At 47.4% G+C, this 21,349-nt stretch overlaps 1 pseudogene; it reads left to right on the top strand.

Moving 5' to 3' along the window:
• The first annotated feature begins 20,267 nt into the window (after positions 1-20,267).
• LOC116911833 lies at positions 20,268-20,389 on the top strand (annotated as a pseudogene).
• The last annotated feature ends 960 nt before the right edge of the window (positions 20,390-21,349 follow it).

Below are 21,349 nucleotides of genomic sequence, written 5' to 3' on the forward strand. Positions count from 1 at the left end.
TCAGTCTCCTGTCACCCATTTCCAGTCTTAACCTCCATCGGCCTGTTCTACGGCTGACTCGTATAGCCTGCCTCCCCGTAGGACGTAAGCTTCCGAAAGGCAGGCCTGTGGCCCGTTTGTCCACTACTCCTTATTCCAGGCCAGCTCACAGTCGAGATCGATGGTGCCAGTGTCGGAACCGATGCTGAGTGTGGCAGGAGGGGGAACCATCCACACCTAGATGGAGGCTTCTGGGAGACTTCCGCAGACAACCCCAACCTCCCCGTCCCATAGGGAGCCTTTCTAACCCAAGGTGAGCTGTCAGACCGGGGGAAATCCACAGCGGTTTGCTACAGATTCCTCTCACTGGCCTGGGTCAGCTGTGGGCAGGACACGTCGTGCAGGTGGAGTCTTCAGCGCGAGGTGACCTTTGGACACTTACAGGACGCAGCGTTTGCTTTCCTTCGTTCACTTCGCATTTTCTGGGCGGTTACTTTATGCCAAACACTAAAGCCGCTGATCTGACTTGGCGGAAGAGCTAAGCTGCTGCTGCGGGGTCTCTGACTGGGCAACCCCAGGGTCGGGATTAGTGCGGACAGACAGCACAGGCAAGGTGCGTGCCAGGCGCTCGGCCACCTGCTGGCAGTGCAGTAGATGTGAGAGACGGAGACACTCAAATGTGCACAATGAGAAGGTGACCTGGCAGAAAGTGTGGGCCAGCTGTCACGGAAGGGTGATGCCTGAACTGAGCTGAAAGCAGAGTGACCGTCGCTTTGTGGTTTGGTGTAAGAGCTCCAAGCCATTTTCTTGCCAGATCTGGAATGGTGCATTTAATAACTTGGTGTAAGTATTGTCCCCTTCCTCAAGAAGTAACTAATATGCCACACAGTTCTGGGATCCCCTCCTTCCGTGTGAGGAGACCAGGCAGTTGACGGACTCTAGAGCAACCTGTGGCATGGCTGTGGGGGAGCATCTTGGTTGTGTCAATTGAGGTGGGATGGTCTGTACCTTGTGGGTGGTACCGTTTTCTGGCTGGGATCAGAACGGGACCAGAGGAACGGCATGTCCCCACCCACTGCTTCCTGCCTGTGGATGTGATATGTCAGCTGCTTCGGGCTCCTGCTGCCTTGACTTCCCCACCAGGATGGATGGACTGACTGTACCTTGCCCTCTGAGCTTCTTTAAGTTGCTTTTGTTGGGGTATTTTATCCAAGCAACAGAAGACAGCGAGGGACCCTAGCTCCCAGTTGTCCCGCCTTCCTCGCTCTCTGTACACACTATCTTCAGGTGCCAGGCCTGTTAGCTCCCTAATCCCAATGGGAAAGTGTTTGTCTTGGTATTACAGCCCAGCATGCCTCTACGTCCTGGGTGCTGAGATTACAGGTATGTGCCATCCTGCCCAGAGCTACAGATTTGATAAAGACGCTAATGAATAAACACACTGGGCTCTCATGGCAGCTGTGTGACTCTCTCTGATCCATTATGTGGAGCTATTAAGTCCCATTTCTGTACTAAATGAGGTGGCTTCCAGAATTCTTCACTTTTTTTTTTTTCCTGGGCCCAGGCCCTCTTAGCCAGTCCCTGGGGGTTCTTCCATTTTTAAAATCGGATATGTAAGACTATTCTATCTGCATACAGTACTTGTGGGGCCAGAAAATACAACCTGGGGGTTCTTCCATTTTTAAAATCATATATGTAAGACTATACTATCTGCATACAGTACTTGCGGGGCCAGAAAAGGACCTTGGGCTCCCGACTATCAAAGCTGTACATGGTTGTGATCCACCCTGTGGGTCCTAGGAATCGAACCCTGGTCCTCTGGAAGAGCACTCAGTGCTCTTAACCTCTGAGGCATCCCTCCAGCTCTGGGACTTCCTGTGTTAGTAGATACTGTTTAAAGGCTCTCATATCTATTGTCACCCTGGGAGCCGCACCTGCTGTCGCCAGCCGTAGCCCTAGGAACCTAGGCAAGGCTTGGCTTTGCCACGCTGAAACCAAAAACAAGCTCAAGATGAGCCAGTATGGAGCGGAATTATATTTATGACAGATGGAAGGGAGGCACACCAGGGAAGGATAAAGCAATGGAAGCTTTAGGTGGGGGTGCAGAGTGTTGGGGTGCTTCTCCAGTTACTCCTTTAAATGTAGATAAGAACTAGATGAAAACTTAAGGAATTTTTTTTTTTTTTGTAAACGAAGTTGTAAGGTGGGTTTAAGGGATGCTGTCTAGACTTCTGTGGGGGAGCTAAGAAGTCAAGGCTATGCCTGATCTTGGCTCCCACTGAGCCCAGTGCATCTACTGTCTTTTCCATCTCTGAGAGGGGCTGTCAGTAATTTTGGCTCTATTGAGGCACCTGAATTCTCACATCCTGACGTGGACAGGACAGGACCAAACCTGGATGAAGGGCCCGTCTGCCTCCCCATGCTCCCTTCCCAGGTCACCATCACTTCCCTTGCTTGTTTTCTCTGGCCTCACCCGTCTCTTTATGTCTTGGAGGGACGGAGCAGGTGGTAGTGCATTGGTTAGAGACCTTGCTGGTTTATCACCGAAGACAGAAGTCAGTAGCAGAATTCAAGAGGACGGTGACTGGCCTGCACTCTCCTCTCCTCTCCTCTCCTCTCCTCTCTTCAGGATTAAAATATTGAAAGATTCAAGGGCTTTGACAATCGAGGAAAGGCTTCGAAGAAAAGACAATACAAAGATCAAAGCAAAGCAGAACAAACAAATAAGTCGGCTCTTTAACAAGTACATAAGGAGAGGCAAGGTGGGGTATCTGCTGGGTGACCCCAAAGCCTCTCCCTTTCTGGTTCTCACAGGAGAGTCTCAAGAACTGGGCATGGCCAGTGTTGTTACACAAACTCCCTGGGGAACTTGATTTAGGGGCATCTACATCTCATTCTGGGGACCGTAACCAGATTGCACACTCATGACCATCCCTTCCCACACCTATAACTCATGTGCAAGAATATGAGACCCCAGAGTCCGTCCTCTAGATACTCAAGTACATGCTAGGTGCTGTCCACCGTGCTCAGGACAACTGAGGCTTTTCATGGGATGACAGCCGTCAGGGAGTCCAGCATACACTCTGCCAATCATGTGCTCGAGAACATCTGCCTGAAGTCTGTACTGGGTGATGTTGATCGTGCCTCTGGTCCATGGATGACTTAAATCATGATTTCAAAAGCAAAGGAAGATAAATATATATATACTTTGTGCTAAAACATCACATGTGGTTCAGGCATGGGGAGATTTGGCACCAGAGTTCAAGCCATAGCTTTGTGGACTTAGAATGAGTTCAGGGGAGCAACTTGGTGACTGCTGAGCCTGTATGGCTTGCGACTTCCTTAGCAGATGCACATCTGGCTTTTAGGAGAGGACATGGTGCCCGTGTGCCAGCCCACTGTGGACAGCCATGCTCAGTGCTGCCCAGGGCGAGGCAGAGGTGACAGCTGATGCTCTAGTATATGCGGAACGGGCACGAGGCTGGTGCAGCAGCTGAGGGAACCAGAGTAATTAGCTGAGGTTGACAGATTGGGATCTAGCTGGCCCCGGCAACTGTGTCTGGGATTCTAAGTCGGAAGGAAAGGTCAAGAGAGACAGAGCCGACTGGACCACTGCAGGAGAAGCAGGTGCTGAAGTCAAAGATGAGATGGATGGGCACAGGTGGTCAAGGGGCTGAGGCAATTACAGGGAGGCTAATGAGGACCGAGTTCAGGGAGGACAGGTTGGGATGCTACTGCTGTGAAGTTTTCTGGAGAGGTAGGCTCCAGTTTCTATCCACCATAAGGGGGTGCCTGGCGTTTGCCTGTTTTGTTGTTTTTGAGACATGATCTTATATAGCCCAGACTGGCTTTGAACTTGATATGTAGCCAAGACTGAACTTGGAGCTTCCTCCTGTCTCTGTCTCTAGAAACTTGGATTACAGATGCTCATATTCGTGCCCAATTTTATGTGGCGCTGGGGATCGAAGCCAGGAGTTCTTGCATGTGAGGCAAGGACTCTACCCACCAAGCCACATCCCAACCCTGTCTGGCTTTAAAAGTCATGTCTTAAAAAAAGAAAGAAAGAAAGAAAGAAAGAAAGGAAGGAAGAAAGAAAGGAAGAAAGAAAGAAAGAAAGAAAAGAAGGAAGGAAGAAACAACAACAAACAAATAAGAAAACACACCAAAAGGGGTTGGGGATTTAGCTCAGTGGTAGAGCGCTTGCCTAGGAAGTGCAAGGCCCTGGGTTTGGTCCCCAGCTCTGAAAAAAAGATCCAAAAAAAAAAAAAAAAAAAGAAAACACACCAAAACCCAACCAAACCAGACTCCTGTATGATCATTATTTTTAGTTTTTTTTTAATTAAAAATAGCACTATATCTGGAATTGAAAAAAACTCAGCCCTCTGCCCACTGTTTTAAATGCTATCAGCCATTGTCCTTGCTTCCAGTCCCTTCCCCTTTATTTCCAAGCAGTAGCTCTCACTGGTGTTTCTTGACTTGTGTTTGCCTTGTGGGAGGTTAGACTTAGAGTCGCTTATACCGTCCTCCAGTTTCCAGCCAGCCGATATAATCAACAGAACTGCTTTTATTCACCCTTAGGATACAGTGTTGTCACACTGGAGGTAGTGAGGGAGGGGGAATCAGTAATTGTCATTTATGACCAAGGTCATGGATTTACATTTGATTTACAACTGATCTACGGACAGTAAAGCAACTTAAACAAAACACAACAGAAACAGTTGTTTCAAGTTTGCCAACTTGATAGAGTTTCCATGTGTCTGTGGTAAAGTCACTCTCAAAGGCTCCCCTCCCCAGGACAATAAAAGTTGCCACAATGTGTGCAAATATCAGATACTGTGTTCCTTTTGCCTTTCCACATGGAGGTTTTCTCCTGGTGCCCTGTCTCTGCCATGTCTAAATTGTAGCTGGCTAAGCTAGTTATGCACTGTTTTGGGAAAGCCATTTTACCTCTAATCTGACAATTCCCTGTGCTTATTTTCTGAGGTAAGCCTCTTAGTTCCCTCTGTATCAGGGTTCTCTAGAGGAACAGACCCAATAGGATGAACACACACACACACACACACACACACACACACACACACAATTTATTCAGCCAGCTTTATAATAGTAACAAAAGCAGAATTACACTTGAGAGTGGGGAACCTGATACTTACTCCACCCTTGATGCTCAGTCGAGAGCTGTCCCACAAATGGCTGGCTCTTACTAGCAGGACCTAAGGCTAGCAATCGCGCAGGGCTGGGTGCCTCAGCAGTCCCAAGCTGGCACCAGAAGCCCAGAAGGTTCCTAGAGAGCCGCTGGTCCTTAGCCCCACATGAAATCTTGGAAACCCTGGTTCTGCTCACACCGGAGGAATCAACAGCAGCAACAACAGTAGGGGCAGGTTGACTCCTGCAAGAGTTTAACCTAAGCCAGTCATAGGCTCCATGATCTTCCCTGGCCACGCCCCTTTTAAAATCGGAGCTGGTACTGGAAGGTGCCACCCACAATCCCATGTCAGTCAAGGGACAGTTCAGGCGCTGTTCCCTACACAGGTGATTCTAATTTGGAGCGAGTTGACATTCAAGTCAACCTTAATGTCTCATTTCGTGGTTTTAGTCTGCTCTTTTTTTTTTTTTTTTTTTTTTCCGGAGCTGGGGACCGAACCCAGGGCCTTCAGCTTGCTAGGCAAGCGCTCTACCACTGAGCTAAATCCCCAACCCTAGTCTGCCCTTTTTGAACAATAAGTCTGCAAGCAGTGTTTTCGTGAAAAGACCTACGGTAGTTTACTTTTTGAATCCTGGTGTGTCTGAAGAGGTACTTAAAGTCCACCCATTTAAAGCATACAGTGTAGCGGGTTTTAGTTATTCCGAGTTCTGCAAACAACACAGTTTAATTTTAGGGCACCTTCAGCTCATTCCAGCCTCTGTCCACATTGGCAGTCTTCAGCAGTGTTCTTCTAGACCACTGGGTTCTTCTAGCTCAGGGCGGTGATCCCAGTTGACCACTGACTTTCCCTGTTGCCTCTGTGGGTTCGCTGACTGAACACTTAAGTGCAGGAATGAAGCAGATGGTCCTTTGCCACTGATTTCTTTCATTTAGCACAGTCGTCTCTGTTTCTGTTGGGCTATGTTCTGTTAGTCATTCTTTTACATTGCTGCATACTATTCTGGTGCATGGCTATACTGGGTTTTGTTTATCCACCATATGGACATTGCTTATGGCTGCTACCATTTCTTGGCTGTTTTGAATACCATTGCTGCAAGTAAAGGTTTTTATGTGGATACAATTTTTACTTCTCTTTTATGGATATACAGCAGTTGCTAGGTATCCTAACCACTTTTCTATCCCTTTGACAAAATACCTGAGTTAATCAGCTTGTGAGAGGTGGATTTTGATTCACAGCTGGTTGGAACCTATGATCAATTGGCCCTGATACTCCGGGCCTGTGGTAAGGCTATACCATGGTGGGAGCATGGAGAAGGGAGCCTCTCATCTCCCGACAGCTAGGAATAAAAAAACAAAAAGACAGGAAAGGTCTGAGGTCTAGTCACCCTTTTAAGAGCACACTCCTAATGACCTAACTTCTTCCTACGGAGCCCCACTGTTCTAGTTAGGGTTTCTATTGCTGTGATGAAACACCATGACAAAAGCAAGTTGGGGAGGAAAGGGTTATATTCCACATTATAGTCTATCATTGAAGGAAGTTAGGGCAGGAACTCAAACAGGACTGGAACCTGAAGGCTGGAGCCAATGTAGAGGTCATGGAGGGGGTACTGTTTACTGGCTTGCTCCCCATGGCTTGCTCAGCCTGCTTTCTTAAGGAACCCAGGTGCACCAGCCCAGGGATGGCCCCACCCACAAAGAGCTGGGCCCTCCCCTATCAATCACTAATTAAAGAAGGCATTTTTTCTTAATTGGAGTGTTGTGGTCTTGACAAGGTGCAGTCTTCTACCCCATGAATAAGTGATGCTGCCCACCCCCCAATTACTTGGCCATTTTCTGTCTATCAGAAGTCCCAGGGAGTGAAGGTTTGGTCCCCAGGATGTCATGATTGGAAAGTGCTGGAACCTTTGGTAGAAGGAGTATTGAGAAACCTCTCATTATTATTATTATCATTATTATTATTATTATTTATTATTATTACTATTATTGTCTTCGGAGTGGTGCTTTCACGGTGGATTTGAGGTTCCCAGCCCATCAGGCACTCCCTCTTTGCTTCAGGACAGGAGGTGAGCTATTCACTCTCCTTAACATTTTTTTACCTCTGCTGTCCCACATTCACACCAAAGACCCTGGGAAATGTCTCTAACTAATCTTGGACAAGAATCTCCAGAACCGTGCACTGTGTAAGCATCTTGTCTTTATAACTTAATTATCTTGGGTGTCTCATTATAGTGACAGAAAGCCGGTTAACACAATGCTATATTAAATTGACTTTAATATGTTAAATGCAACTCCCATTTCCAGGATAAAACTCATTTAGTTACAGCGTCTGAGCCTTTTTATATGGTGCTGAATTTAGTTTGCTAGTATTTTTGTTGAATATTTTTACATTTTTAATCACGAGATGTTTGTCTGCAGCTTTCATGTGTGTTGTCTCCGTCTGATTTTGATGCCAGTGTAATATTGGCCTCACAGATGAGGTTGTAAGTGCTTATGGGTAGTTTGACCATTTGACAAAAAAAAATTTTTTTTTTTTTTGCTTAGATGGGCAACAGAAAACTTTTTCTTTAAGGAAGGTAAAAGCTGCTTTTAGAACCTCAAATGGTCTCTGTCCATCTTCTTCATCGCTTCATCCTCCAGTTTAGAATTTTCAGGTATTTCTTTTCTCCTAGTCTCTTACTTGGCTCATATCTTAATCAGGGTTTGCATTCCTGCACAAAACATCATGACTAAGAAGCAAGTTGGGGAGGAAAGGGTTTGTTAAGCTCACACTTCCACACTGCTGTCCATCACCAGAGGATGTCGGGACTGGAATTCAAGCAGGTCAGGAAGCAGGAGCTGGTGCAGAGGCCATGGAGGGATGTTACTTACTGGCTTGCTTCCTGGCTTGCTCAGCTTGCTTTCTTGTAGAACCCAGAACCACCAGCCCAGGGATGGCACCACCCACAATGTGCTGGGTCCTCCCCACTTGATCACTAGTTGAGAAAATGTCTTACAGCTGGGTCTCATGGAGGCATTTCCTCAAGGGAGGCTCCTTTCTCTGTGATAACTCGAGCTTGTGTCAAGTTGACACACAAAACCAGGACAGATCATTTATATTTATTCTTTTCTTCATATTTTCTCTCTCTCTCTCTCTCTCTCTCTCTCTCTCTCTCTGTTTTCGTGTTGCTTTGTTCCTTCTTTGGGAACTCTCAGATTGTTCTATTTCTGGAAAATTCTTCAAGATGTATTCTATTGTGTGTGTGTGTGTGTATATATATATGTATATTCATTATTCCAGGAAATTTGTTTAATATGGAAACAGTCAACATGGTGGTCCATAGTCTGGACTCTGGAGTCAATCAACATGGCGGTTCATAGCCTGGGCTTTGAAGACAGATCGTTTATTTTTAAGTATTGCTTATGCACTAATAGCTCCTGCTTGCTGTTGTCTCCTTCCTGAACTTCTGTTACCATGAACTAGCTCTCAGATTTTCTTAACTCTTCTCCATTTTCCCCATCTGCTGTATTTTTATTCTGATGCCTAAGATATTTCCTCAACTTTATTTTTTCAACCTGTTTTTGAAATTTCTGCCGCATACACATTTGACTGCAAGAATTTCTTATTTTACTTTTTGTTTTTTAGACAGGGTCACAGGGTATAGCCTTGGCTATCCTGGAACTCACTGTGTAGACCACGCTGGCCTTGAACTCGTAGAGATCCTCCTGCTTCTGCCTCTGCCTCTGCCTCTGCCTCTGCCTCTGCCTCTGCCTCTGCCTCTGCCTCTGCCTCTGCCTCTGCCTCTCTGCTCTGCCTCCTGAATAGGGTTAAGGCTGTGCACCACCATGGCCAGCTCTTTCTGTAACGTTCTTCTTTACAGAATTCTATTTTGCTTTCGATAATGTAATGTATTTTCCTATGTGTCTAAAGATGTCAAGATTTTTTAAAAGTCTTCTTGTACTCCTCTCACTGTGCATTTCCTCATGTGTATTTTCCTTTGCAATAGTTTGAGTGTGAATTATCTCTGACAAGCTGTGTGTCTGACCTCTTGGTTCCCAGGCAGTGGTGCTGGATCGGATGCCTGTGAGACGTTTGGGATGGAGAACCTAGTCACAGGTGTAACCTGGGAGTTACACTCACCTGTCCTCTGGTCTAGGACTCCTTTTCCTCTCATCTCCGAAGATCTGAACAAGCTGTGCCGTGAGCCCCCACCACCATGGATCAGGCAACTCCAGCTGCCTCCCCAGCCTAGAGGGACTGTGCCCTCTGAAACAGTGAGCCAAGCAAACCTCTTCTTCCCTAAGTCACTTCCGTTGGGTGCTTTGTCACCATGACGATGAGGAAGCCAGCTCTGCATGCCTTGTTCATTTTCTTCCCTTAGGGAGAACAACTGGTCCGTTCATTGATTCTTGATCTAGATCATTCAGTCACACTTAAGAATGAGACACTTAGAATCTGGTTAGAAATGCAGCTGTATTTGTCAGCTGACAAATTCTACCATTTAAGGGGCAGGAGGTTTGAGAGGGAAAGAAAGTAAGTAATTTATAAAGAAATAAAAATATGGTCTACTACCTGTTTGGGGTGGGTAGGTGTAAGCCTGGCTACCAATGATCTGCATCTAATCAGGGAAAGGGGCAAAGTGGAGACAATGAGGTTTGTCTTGCTTTAATTTCCCCTTGGCTGGTCTGTATCTCTCTAGAGCAGCCATTCTCAACCTATGCATGGTGACCCCTCTGGCAACCCTCTATCTCCAAAAAATTACATTATGATTCATAACGATAGTGAAATTACAGTTATGAAGTATCAACTCTTGCTTAACAGTTTAAAGCCTTGTTATTTGGTGACTATAGGTTTCAAGTTACTATGTTATCTGGATGGACCAACCCTGTCCCATTAAGTAGTATCTTTTTGTATCCTTGGTATTTCCATCTGATGTTAATATCCTTTGATTAATATTTTACACAACATGTCAATCCCCATTATAGCTTTCAAATTGCCTCTGCTGGTGTATTTGAAATGAAACATTTTAGGGTTTTTGCTGTTGTTGTTATTTAATGTGTGCGGCCTGCATGTATGCATTTGTACGACATGAATGCCTAGTGCCCTTAGTGACACCAGAGAAAGGTGTTGGATCACCTGGGACTGGAGTTATGTGTAGTTAAGAGTCACATTGTAGGTGCTGGGAACCTAACCTAAGAACAGCAAGTGCTCTTAACCAGTGAGCCAACTTCCCACTCCTGAAAGGAATTTCTTGTAATAGCAAGTCATATTTTTCAAATCTTGTTTCTTTTTGAGAGTGAGGGTCTAGGGAGACAGGGTCTCACTACATATATATATATATATGTATATGTATATATATATGTATACATATGTATACATATGTATATATATATATATATATATCATAGAACTCATTGTATAGCCCAGGTTGACCTCCCATTAAAGACCATCCCCTGTTTCTGCCACCTAAGCGCTGGGTTCCTAGTACCTCCATGCCCAGTTTCAATCTTGGTCTTTTAATCGGTGTATTTAGACCATTTGTATTTGATACAATTAATTATTTAGATGTTAATGCTTAAATCTGCCATTTTATCTTTATTTTCCACTTGGGTTCTCCCCCCACCCCATCCTCAATTCTGTTTTCCTTTTTGATTCCTTTTTTTATGGATCCCTTGGATTCTTTTTTAAGAATGCCATTCTGAATGTTCTTGAGTGCATCCTTCTGGGTACCTTTCCGCAGGTTTCCACTTGGCGTTGTCTTGCAAGCTCTAATTCACCACAGTCTCCTGGTAGCTACCATTTTATCAGTTTGGATATAGTATACACAACCTTACCCTATTTATGTCTGTCTTTCCTATTTAAAATACAGTTTTCTTAAATACTTCCCGCTATAGTAACATTTAAAAAATGCATGAGATCGCGCTATAGTTTTTCCTTCAACCATCAAGCATAGTTCAGAAAACTTTAGAGAAAAATCGCGTCTGCCCATATTTTTACTCCTTTGTGTTGTTTTTCTTTCCTTCTTGATGGCCCAGGATCCTTTCTTCTCTCACTTCCTTTGTGTTGTGAAACTTCCTGGCAGCTCTTCTCCCGTGTGAATGTGTACCCTGTGTGTGTCAATGCCAGGCCCCTGCCAAGGTCAGACGACAAACCCATGCAAGCTGGCTCTCTCCACCATGTGGGTCTGGACAATCACACTCAGCTGTCAGTCATAATGCCATGTGCCTTCACCTATTGTGCTGGCCTCTGTGGCCATTAAAAACCAAAAGCAACAACAGACAAGCCACACCCCACATCATATTTATTTATTTTTACGGGTATGAGTATATTGCCTTCCTGATAATAGAACTCAGGTTTTCTGCAAGAGCAGCTTGTGTTTTTAATCACTGAGTGTCTTTCCAGCCCCTGGTAGCCACTTTTATCTTGGTTTTCCTTTGACTGAAGTGTTAATCTCTTTCATTCTGGATGACCGTTTTCACTAAGCAGAGGGTAGCGGTTGACAGCGTTCCGGTGAAACGTGCTATGTCCCTCAAGCTTCTGTGGCTGCTGCTGAGGAGTGACCTGTCATCTAAGTTGCTTTCCCCACGGGTGAAGTGCCCTTTTCTCTGAACCTTTTCACGACTGGTTTGCTTTCCTGAGGTTTAATCGTGGTATATCTTGGCACGGAGTTTACCTACTTGGTCCTGTCGGAGCTCACTCTGACTTCTGAGTCTTGTTCAGTTTGTAGGGAAGCTTCTGGCCATCATTTTTCCCCACAGTTTTTCATCTCCACTGCTTTCCTCTCCTCTTGGGAACTCTGGTGACGTAGATTTAGACCCTTCGCTGTAGCCCCACGAGCCTCTGAGCCTCTGCCACTCCCCACCCCCCAATTTAATCTTTCTCGGTTACTTAGATGTGATGGTTCTGGTTGTTTTATCTCTAAGTTACAGATCCCTTTCCATTCATTCTTTTTTTCCTTCTATTTCTTATATTCTGCCTTCAGCCCATTCGTCGAGCCTTTTAATCTGGGAGCTGTATTGTTAAGTTATCAAACTCCCTTCTTTTTCTTTATTTCTTCGTTGAGGCTCTGCTTCTTGCCTGGAGTCGGGTGTGCTTCTCCTTGCTTACGGAAAGGTTTTAGCAATGGCAGCTATAGAATCTGTGCTGGACCGTTAGCAACCGGATCATCTCAACACCAGCACCCTCCAAGCTTCTCTCCTTCCTCTGCCCCCAATTTGGTTTAATATTTTTTCCGATTCTTCGTATGACAAGTGACTTATTTAGACCTGGGCTTTTTCGTACAGTGATGCAAGACTCCTGGTCTAATGTCCTTTACAGGGCTTTCGCTGACAGTTTCCACAGGGCAGTGGGTGGGGGTGGGGAACTGTCACTGACAGGACGAGGTGGAAGTCTGGCTTTCTGCTCAGCTTCCATTGGCAGCCGGAGAGGGTTCCTTATCTCTGCTGGCCACGGTGAGGTTAAGTTACCACCAAGTCATGGTATTAAGTTCTGACTGAGTGCTAGGCCTCATCTGATACCACTGGACAAAGGAGAGGAGTAAGGTTTTGTTACTCGGCGTTGGAGAAGGAGGTAGCCAAGCTATGCAGAGGTCTCCATTGATACCAGCTGTGGGCAGCTTGTTACTAAGTTGCTCTTCTCGTGCCTTTCTTGGATACATTGCTGGTGAGTATGTTAGGGTGATTTAGAACATCGGACTGAGCCTAGGAATCTAAGCCTCTCCTTCAATCGCTGAGTGAATCGCACTCTGGGTCCACCCTTTTTGGTTTCTGACAGAAGAAGGGCAGATATTAAGCTTGTATTCGGACTTACTGGGCCACTCCTTTGCTGATCATCTGAGGTGGGAAGGCTCTTCCTGGAGTGTCCCTTCTTTTGATCTCCCAGCTTCAGCACCTTCAGTGGCTCTGGGTTGCTACTGTCTTCAGCTCACCCTCCCCGGAGGGCATCAAACAGAGCACCGGGGACCTTGACACGGTGCCAGCCCTGGGTCCCACTGCTCCAAACCAGTATTCCTTCTGTACCCACCTTTCCGAGGCCTTCTTGAGCCTGTGCGACACACAGGAAGGAACGAGAGAAGTATGTGACTTCCATTGTCCCGGAAGTTTCCAGTGCATTTTTTTTCCCTGTTCTTTTAAGTGTAGAAACACTCATTTGCATGTGCCTCAAATCACAGGCTTTGGAACAGGATGCGGAACGATTACCATGGCGCTTTTCTTCCTGTTAGAAACCAGGGGGCCCGGAACCTGTGAGCATCATCCGCAGCTGTGTGCCCCAAATCTCCCAGCAGAGCAAGAGCAGAACTGGAATGCACTGTCTGGCTCGTGTGATTCTGCAGCTGGTAGACTCTCTTAGGCTTCTCGCCTGAGGTGCCTAGACTCAAATACTAGAAGAGTGGTCTCGTGGGATGGGGCCAAGCTAGCCTCTTGTGGATTCAGAGGACAGGGCTGTCTCTGTAGAGAGCAGGAACTGTCCATCAGAGATGCTCTCCAGCAGGGTCACCAAAGGTCTGACCTCTGGACTGCCTGCCTGCTATGTTAGGATTGCAGCCTGCCCTAGAAAGTGGGTATTACAGGAAAGCCACGAGGGTTGTGTTCTTTCAAGCCTTGTTATGGAAGGAAAGAGGGAGAGATCCACGATGGCCTGGGCCCCTTCAAAGTGCAGCAGGGTCTGTGATTCCCTTGAAGCAACAGCCCCTGTTGTCCAGTGTGAGAGACCACCCAGATGCTCCATCGTTTTCTGGGAACATTGCCTCAGTGAGGAAAGCCAACTCGGTTTTAGTTTACGGGAATACGCCTGAGCCTTGCGGGGGTCATGGACCTTCCTCTAGGGGAAGCAAGATGGGAACAGGCTCGTTAGAAGCAGCAGACAGTGGAAGACTAATGGGATTAATGCTTGGGATTCATTAGCAGAAGATTCTGGACCCTTTCCAGCCCTCCCTAGCAAATGGCCCAAACTGCCCCCTTAATAGCATTAAGTGAAATTACAAATCGGAGAGGCTGGCTGATCGATCTCCTTGGGGCTTCTCTGAGGTTCTGGGTGGGGGTGGGGCTAGCCCTCTGTGGGAGCTGCTACCCCTTCCCTGACAGCAGCTGCAGCATCACCCAGTCTCTCAGGTCCGTTTTCTCTCCCCTGCTAAGGAGGAACAGCGTCAAACAAGCGTCTTTGGCTCATGGTCAAAGCTGTCCCTCACCAGCTTCCCACTCCACAGCATTGATGCCCACCCTCAAACGGAAGCCCAAGAGAACGTTCCAGAGTTCAGACATTCCCATGGCCGCAAGTCTAAGGTTGGAGAGATGTCCTGAGAAGAGAGACCATGTGGAACTTGCCGGGGAAGTGGGTGGGAGACTTCTTTATCTCAGCTGGAGGATGTCTCTGAGTATCTCACAGGCATGAGATACCATTTACTGGGTACCACTGCCTCCCAGGGCCAGGTTCCACTAAGTTCTTGGAACTTCCCAAGAGAGGCCCTGCAACCTCAGGCCATTTGCTTGGGTTCTCCACTGCCATGATAATCTTCTGTCCCTTCTCTCCCCAGCACAAGAGACATGGCCTTATCACCCATATCCTACCCTCCTTTCTAGCAAGACATTCTGAGCATGATAGGTCACAGTTCTCCAGAGAAATCAAACCAATAAGGGGACATAGAGTAGGACATTTGCTATGGGGACCAGCTCATCTGAGAAGTCCTGTGATAACCCTTATACCTAGGAGGCTGGCATTTGATTAGGTCTGGACTCAGAAGTTCCAGGGTATGGAGGAAGGGAGAGATGGACCCTCATCCTCAGCCCAGAGAGAAAGAGGGTCTTCTCCCTTCTGCTCTGTCATTCTGTCTGGACCCTCCGTTGTTTACTTGATGCCTGCCCATATCAGGAAGGTAGCTCTTTGTATAGTTTGCTGTCGCAAAGGCAAATCTCTTCCCCAAACACCCACTAGATATGCCCAGAAATAAAGTTTTCCCAACTAGCTGGGCAGCCCTCAACCTATTCAAGTGAACACATGAACTCATCCATCGTAGGATAACCAATCATTCCACGTACAGAAATGAGAGCAGAAACACGGGCAGTGGGCTTCTCTGTAGAGGTTCAGCAGCTGAGGGGGAGACCTCAGTGCCCTGCCCCTCACTGAGCCCAGTCAGCAGAGGCATCGACAGCAGAACAGGCCCAAAGCAATCCATCATGAAACTTGCAAAAGACAGACCAGACTGAGCACACTGGGGGGTGGGGTTTCATAAGCATCCAATGGCATCAAACCCCATAGACGCCTGAAGCCCACGGAGGCTGTTTGTGAAGAGTTCTGCATCCGCTAGCACGCACAGGTGCCTCCATCTGCCCAGGAGAATCTTATCTCTACTTCATCAAAACGGGAAATCAATTCCGGCGATTACCCTATTTCCTCAATTTTAATATCCCACTGATTACAAGACGCTCCCTTGATTCAATAGCTGCCTCCCCGCCACCCCCAAAAAGTGAAACTTCACAATAAATATGCACATCTATTTTAAGACCCATGCCTATTTCAGAAATGTTAAGAAGTGTGCCGGGAAGGGGAGAGATGCGTATTATAATTAAGAGAAAATGATAATTGAGAGATAGTCGAGCCGATTGCCTGATTGAATTCATCAGTGAATGCAGTCGGCATGCATCATTGGTCTGCACCATGGGAGAAAGGGCTTTTAGTGAGGAAGTTGTGTGTGGTGGTGAGCATCCCGGCCAACTAGAGTCTCCTCTGCCCATAGGGTAACAACGGGGGCCACAGTCACGCCTGGCACCTCATTCCAAATGACCACAGAGAGAAAAGTTACAGACACAAGTCCCTCCCCCCTCCGGTCATCAGATCCTCCCGGTCACCACCCAAGGGTTCAGATCTCCTATGGTGCCACCAGCACGAAAGCCTCATATTTGTCAACTTTTTTTTTTTCTGGAATGCCGTTGTTTAGTTTGAAAATACCAGCAGCAAGGCACCATGAAACAGAAGAAATTGAGGCAGGATGGTCCAGAATTGCAGGATGACGTTTATCACCAGATGTACAGATAGGAGCATGGTCCTGAGTGGCAGCGAGACTAGTGGGACCCCGACAAGAAGAAAGAAGAAGAAGAAGGAGGAGGAGGAGGAGGAGGAGGAGGAGGAGGGGAGAAGAAGAAGGAGAGGAGAAGAGGAAGAGGAAGAGGAAGGAGGAAGAGGAGGAAGAGGGGGAGGAGGAAGAAGAAGGAGAAGGAGAAGGAGAAGAGGAGGAGGAAGAAGAGGAAGAAGAGGAAGGCGAGCATATACTGTTTAGGACAGAAGTAATCTCATCTAAGCTGGGATGTACCTGGTTTGTGCTAAATTACCATCAGGTATATTCCTGGCATTAGGGTTTAATTGAAAAGCCAGAAACTACTGGTTGTAGTTTGCTGTGAAACTTCAGGAGAAACGAACTAGAGGGACACAGCTGCATCACGGGAGTTACAACTCAAGATGGCTGCAGTCACGTCAAGCTGAATCCATACAGACTTTTGCCAGAAGCGCTGGGAATTCTCCTCCTACCCATCATCTGGCTGAAGCATCAGTGTGAGCATTGCCACTGCCCCCATCCTGACTCTTCACCCTCTCTTTCAGGCATTCTACAGAGAAGCCTGCAGCCAGATGTCTGGTGCTACGTCTCTAAGTCCAATTCCTTTAGGACCCAGCCTTGGCTGCTGTGGTCTTCCTAACTTGGATTCCTATCTGTTCTATCAATCCATTGATCTGAGGAGAAAATAAGGTGGTTATTAGACAAGTACTAGATCATGTGAGGGGACAAACCAACAGATGATCAGGAATGCCTATGGTGTGAGGTGAGGGTTGGTGGGAAAATGTAAAGAAAATGAAAAACTTCAATTTTGAGTAATGTTGGGAAAGGGGGAAAAATGAGGAAACACCAAGAGGGATGGAGCCTTTGCAGGTGACAGACAACTCTGTGTAAACAGTAGAGTTTCACGAGTCACCTCTCATCTTTCATCTTTTCACCTCTCACCTCTCACCTTACTATGGCCCATCTTCTCTACATTTCTAAATTCTCTGTTTTTCTCTATCTCTCATGCCGTGGCTCTCAGCCTAGGAGTGAGGAGACAACCCCTGCCTACAGGTATTTGGGAATGTGTGGTTGTCACAGTGACAAGACTCCGGTGCCATTGAATGGATGGGGCCAAGGCTGCCGAGAATAACTGAAACTCTCGGGATAGTTTTGCCCAAGAAAGAATGGCCCCTTCCAAATGCCAGTGCTGGGCAGAGAATCAACATGGCATGCCCTTTGCTTGCTATTATCTTGCCTCTGTCCAGGCTGTGGCAGGACCTGTTCCTGCCATGCACATGCCTTTGTCCTTCTGGGCAGGGGCAGGACCTGTCCCTACCATGGACATGCCTCTGTGCTGCTGGGCTGCCTTCCCTGGCTATCACCCCATCACACATTTGGAATTTTCCATCGCCAGTGGAACTTTCTTCCCAAGCGAAGGGAGACAGATGGGAAATTATCAAAGGAAGCACAGGCATGAAGACAGAACAGCAGCGACAGATTTCTGAGTCTCGGTTCGCTCAAACCTATTCATTCCATCACACAGACACTTTTTTTTTAAACTCACAATTTTCCTAATTGAAGTGATATAATAGACAGAGTCTCGCATGCCTTCCCTCCCCAGGAGCACCTCTGGGTCATCCTGGTCCCGATGCTGGCCCGGCAGACGGCTAAGATTGGCCAGAGGCCAGATTTATAATCTGGATGGGTAAGCTTATTGATTCGTATGACCTCTCTTAGCCTGTGACTTAGAAAGAACATGGGCTCAAACCCCTTGGTCCCCCCAAGCTCACCTGGCCTCTGGCCTCTCCTGGCCTTTGATCTTTCATGTTGGCTTCAAGCAGTAGGTCTCTGAGGAAGGTGTGGTTCTCTCTGTGGAAATGCTATCGTTGCAAAAGGGACTCATGAATTCATGTAGGAAAAGTTCAGTCTACTCTAAGTCTGAAGGGCTACTGAGTCTGCTTGTTGGTAACCCAGAGGTCCAGGCTTCTTCAACTTGGTGGTTCCTCCCACATTGGTTGCTAGGCTACTATGGCTGCCTGCATCCAGCATGCAGGAGAGGAGAGTGGGTACCTGATTATGATCTCCATAGGACAGGTCTTGCATGCTCTGATTCTGTTGAGAGGCATGAGATTTCATGGTGTCCTCCAGCTGACAGAGGCTGGGAAATGCATACTGACTTACGTGTGGGAACGGGAAGAGTTGGCTTAGTCCTTAGCGTATGTCCTTACCTACCTGAACCTGGGTTTCTCCAAGTCCTACAGCCCTTTTCCCTTTCATTATTGGCCATCTGAAAACAGTTTTCTGGTTAGCAATTAAGTGGCTGGTTTCTCATGTTTGACATAGAATTATCACATGACCCGGCAGTTAGTAAGCGGGGGGGACAATGAAAAGACAGCTATAAATACTGCTGTGTATAGATACCACTGAACTGTCCACTTGAGAATAATTGACTTTAGTTGTGTGAATCGTATGACATTAAAATTCTAAAAGAAAGCTTTAAATGACCAGATTTGTCTTTCAGGAGGACTTTCTTTGATCTACCCTCTTTGTTAACTGTTTTGGTCCGTGTCACCATTCTGGCCTAGTCTTTTAATGACCCTGGAGGATTAACTGACCCACGCCCCCTCAGCCTCTGGACTCCCTCCTAGCCTTCAGTTTCTGCTAATAGCAGACGCATTTCCAAGTCACAGAGTCTCTGTTGGAGAGCTCATTAGCTGACCACTGGCGGTAGACATCCTGCATCCATATTGTTATATCCACCCACTGATGTACCGTCTCTCCATTTTTGCTGCCATGCCTGCCCTCCATTTCCACCATCTTGGATGCCGTGGAGGAGGTTAAGACCTACAGCATCCCTGGTTCTGATCCTTTCTGGGTACATGACTCTGGTCAAATAGTCCTTTTAATAACGGAAACAAATCTACAGAGAAGTCATATTCTGTCCATGCTTTGAATACAGCAGCGCCCGTATTTTGTGCTGCCTTTGAGGAAGGGTTTCTGATTAGACTGCAAAGCCTCTGAGGGTAAGAACCATGCCCTAATCACCTTTCCGTTCTTGGCACTTAACTTGGTGCCTGGGTTATATATAGTAGCTGCTCAATAAAAATGGATTAAGCAGATGAACAACCAACATGTAATAGGATAGGATAAGAAAGACTGTTTTCTCATACGAATAAACAATCCAATCGAAGCCATTGTCTTGTAGCGAGAGCAGCTTTTACTTAAAATCAATGGATGTTCATTCCTGTGGACCAGCACAAAAGGGTCATTATTGGGTGGGCAAGGATTAAACATAGGCAGGCTCAGGGAAGAAAACAAGCTGTGTTAGAAATAGTAATATAGAGCTTAGGAAGCAGGGGAAGGGAGGTGAGTGGGCAAAAGTGCTCACAGCGGGGTGGGAGCCTGTCGCAGGCAGTGTGTCCCAAAAGTGTGCATTTGGGGCACAGTGATGGTATAGGTGGAGTCTCAGGCAAGCCCATTGGAAGGAAAAAGAGAGGATCCTAGGACTATAGGAAGAGTGACTGTGGGGTAACCTGGCACAGTGGGTGCTGTAGAAGACCATATATAGCCGATGGCAGGCGTTAGGCTCCCTCTGGGCAAGATCTCTAAAAAGAATGATGAAATTAATAATCTTTGGAGGGTGAGTGGGAGTGAGCCTTGGACTCGAAGCTTTGAAGGGATTGGCTTTTTGTGGCTGACTTTCCTGCTTGCCAGGGAAGGCGTGAGGACCTAGGTGCTCCAGAACTCCCTAGATGCAAGGCTCTCAAACTAGCTCAGGGGATCAGAGTGGAGCTGTAGGATCTGAACTCCTATGGTTGGTGGGGCTGTGACCAAGGCCAGGGTGAGCATATGGAGAGCAAGGTGCTAGCACAGGTTAACTTGGAAACCAGACTCTCAGCCAAACTGATGATCAGGCTGTACCCATAAATCCACAGGATTTAATGTACACACACTTCAAAGATTTTCTTTCCTGGTAGCAATGTAGATTTATAGTCTGGATGGGTAAGCTTATTGATTCTAATAATTGTCTTTAGACTACAAGTCTATGAAAGACTGAAAAGAGATATGACCCAAGGTCCAAGAAGAAAGGAAGGGGCTGGAGGGATGGCTCAGCCTTTAAGAGAGAGCACTGTTGTCCTGCCCCTAGAGTCATTGCAGGTGTGGCTGCTGTGTCACCAGTAGGTGGCAGAGAGGAGAGAGGCTGCGTCCAAACTCTGTTCTGACCTGTGAACACCTGAATGGTTAGCAGCCCGAGATGACCCTTTCCTGGTGCCACAAGCACAGGCTGGACATAGCACTCCTGAGACCGCTCCTGAGATGACTCCAGACACTCAGAGACCCCGGGGTGCAACTAAGAGGATAAGTAAGTGGTTGAGAAAGAGAAGCAAAAGGTTGTGGGCGTAGTGAAGAGAAGCAGAGCTGGAGACTCAAGGGTAGTGAGAAACAGCCTGATGCGAGTAGCCAATGATGCCACTTAGGACCATGGTGGGGTCCTGCCATGTGCTGTCACCTGGGGCCATGTCTGGGTCCGTGGCCCTGCAGCAGCAGAGGTCTGCTGCCATCCAAAGTCAGGTAGACTCCCTAGTCTGGGCTACTGCTCACTTGGGGCCATGTCAATGTCTAAGGGCTGTGCAGAACTGGTCTCACCCCTCACCTGCTCAACATGGTAGAACTGGCCCTGGGGAGAGCGAGCCCACACAGGGAGTTGAGGGTGAGCCAGCACCGGGAATATATAAGTGTGGAGAGAGCTGGCCCTACCACTCATCTCCCAAGCAGTGTCATGGATGAGCGAGAGGGACCCCACTTCCCCCTCACCCTTTGCCACCTGCAGCAGGTGGGAGACCTAGCCCTGAGGTCACAAGAGCAGGGGAGCTGTCCCTGTCCCTCTCCAGCTGCAGTACTCAGGAGAGCAGGCTCTGAACCTCACCTAGGGAACACAGTAGAGCTGACCCTGCAGGGGCTGGAAGGGGCACAGGCAAACAAGCTGGCCTGAGGGCATGAGCATGGGAGAGCTAGCCTTGCCACTTGTCTATTGTGCAGTGACATGGCCCCCTCCCTCATCGTTCGCCACCTAGGGCAGGTGGGAGAGCTGGTCCCAGGGTCATGAGAGAGGGAGAACGGGTCATGTTCCTCACCGGCTGCAACACTCGGGAGGGTGGGCCCCACACCTTGCCTGGGCAGCAGGGTTAAGCTGGCCCTGGTTGTCAGTGAGCCAACC

The sequence above is a fragment of the Rattus rattus genome, chromosome 10 (assembly GCF_011064425.1).
Source record: "Rattus rattus isolate New Zealand chromosome 10, Rrattus_CSIRO_v1, whole genome shotgun sequence".
NCBI lineage: Eukaryota > Metazoa > Chordata > Mammalia > Rodentia > Muridae > Rattus > Rattus rattus.